Source organism: Bombyx mori, chromosome 1 (genome assembly GCF_030269925.1).
Source record: "Bombyx mori chromosome 1, ASM3026992v2".
In the NCBI taxonomy this organism is placed as follows: domain Eukaryota; kingdom Metazoa; phylum Arthropoda; class Insecta; order Lepidoptera; family Bombycidae; genus Bombyx; species Bombyx mori.
The window spans coordinates 9963456-9966222 of NC_085107.1; positions in this window are offsets into that span (position 1 = coordinate 9963456).

Genomic DNA, 2767 nt, shown 5'->3' on the forward strand with positions numbered 1-2767 from the left:
TTAATGTTTTTAGAAAAAAAAAAAAATGAAAATCGTATATGTATTAGAGAAAGTGTGCTGGATAAATCTGGTGCCAATCTGGCTAAATCTGGTTCAATGTTGGTGAATTTCCTGGTGGCCTTAAATTTCCACATTCATTGATTTTCGAACGGTTTGCACGTTTTGTTGAAAATTGAGTTTTTTACAAATGGAATATTGATACTTCCTTTCAAAATATTAAGTAGTAATTTTTAAAACAAGTTGGTACCTACATGTAACAAAACTATACAGTATCTCGGAAGTTTCAATTAAGCTCGTTTGTTAAATAATCGTCTCGAATTTTAGATCTCGTGGAACCCCAAAAGCTGTTTTTTTTCTGGACTCTCGAAAAACCAAAATTGACTACTTTGGGAATCTCTGATGTAGATCGTCATATGGCTCGAAGACGGTAGTTCATTTCAAAACTGGCAAAAATTATCTTCTGAGACGCAGTTGTTTCAGTAGTAGTAATGAATTCTGCTCTAGTAGTGAAGCTGTACGAGGATGTAAGGAGTTGACGGTAATATGTGATACAGCATATCGAGAATTATTCTCCTGAGACCCAGGGGCTCCAACAGAGTACGGGAATAACTTAACTTGATATAATTTTAAAACAATTTTCAATTTCCAAATTAAGCATAAATATTTGTAGTTACAAGTTCATATTATTTCATGAGCCTGCGATCTGATCTAAAAGTAGGTGATGGTTTCCGTCGCACTGTACGAGACTGCCATTCCCATCAGCTTCTTTTATATTATTTACTATTATATGACATGCCAAAACATCTGTAAAATGCTCAGTTTTATAATGAGACTAGCTGTACCCGTCCGCGTCGCTGGGCATTTAAAATTAACATTATTTTTTCTCACCCCCACAAAGATTCTCATCATTAACGCCCCCGCAACTTGTTTAGGGACCATATAAATATTATCTTAAATCCAACACTGATATAAATATTAGCCTATGCATTAATTACATGTATTTTATACATGGATACCAAGTTTCAAGTCAATCGGATGCATGGTTCAGTAGTTATAACGGAACATCCGTGAAAACCACTGTAGATTTATATATTAGTATAGATAGAGATTTGATATGCAACTGGGAAAGGTTAATACGAGATAAATTAGGTCATTCAGATCAATATTCTAACTCCCCACCCCAGGCGCAATTGCTGCACCGCGCCGCTGCAATTTTATTGATCTGCAACTTATGAAAGGCATTTATTATTTCAGAAGCAAGCGTTAAAAGTAACTTTGAGTACCTACTTTAAGAAAAAAATATTACTATGTTAGCTTGCGCACTTTCATAGAATTGAATTTCCGTCTACTCAGTCCCTCGAAGTAGGCAAGTTTTCACATTCTGAACCAACGAAATCATATGTAGTTCTTTGTACAGCCACCAACGGGGTTAATCTTTGCAGAGCATTTGAAAAATAGAATAGAATATACATAGCACCACACATGATGTATGTCCATAGGGTCTCCGGTAACTACTTAATAATAGACAAACCGTGTGAATTCATGCAAACATTCTTACGCACGCGTTATTTTCTCATGCCTTTTATTCAGCACTATGAAAATATACAAGGGCAACACTAACTTTTGGAATAGCAAAAGGAACAAACAGTAACTGTTATCATATTTAACGTTATTTAAAATAATTATCTTTACAATCCAAGCTTCGATGTCTACGCTGTCGCCGTTTACTCAAGGGTTTCATACGTTTGAGTAAAACAGTGGGTTCAATGTACTTTAGGAGTCTCCATCGCCTTTTCAAATACTATGACAGCTTTGTTAGTATTTTAAAATTGGATTCTGCTAAACTTTTGTTTTCGGAAATAAATAGAAATAGTAAGGCGTCACATCGAAATTACCTATATGACGGATAAATTAAAAATTGCACTCCTGAAGATTTGGCTTTTCGTCTAGCCGACAGATTATCTTGGCGAAAGAGAATATTATTGCGTGGACGCTGCTTTCAAACTTTTTCCAAAACACCTGTAATACAAACATACCTACCAATCTGGAATGACATTTTTTATATTTTCTAGCACAATATTTTCTAACATATTATTTCTAATTTGTTATATTATATTTTCTAACAAGATAGTCTGTCCGAAGAATGAGGCAGTTTCCTTTTTCCGGGTGGTCCGTCCTCTTTTCGCTTTTATTAGCAATTGTTCAAAATCAAGCGTCCACTGCCATGACTGATTTTTTATTTAGATATTGTAATATTAAGTCCAAATTACGTCACTGCTGATGATGTAAAACACAGCGAGCACTTGAGCGTTGCGAGGGAGCGAGCGTAGTCCTTGTAGCATCTTGAATTCTATCAGGATATGGCGACAACCATCGATGCGACGGCATTTTAGAACTTTGACAAAAGCGTGCCTGGCACAAATCTTCCTAGCACGTACTTAGTACAAATCTTTCTAGCGCCTAGTACAAATCTTCCTAGCACCTAGCACAAGTCTTCCTGAAGTTAAAAATGTACGTTTATGATTATTTTTTTCTAGAATATTAACTCTGCCATGTGGCGCACGTCTTTGATGTGTCTGCGTTACAAGTAACAAAAATGTTCACGTATTCAATTCATGATACTGAACGATTTCCTACTTTCAACCAAATATTTGGAAAAATGTTTGTGCTACAGACACAAAACCAGTAGGATCCAGTATTTTTTGCTACTATTTAACTATACTATGCGTTTGATACGTTTATGAAAGCAATAAGAAACTAAAAAAAC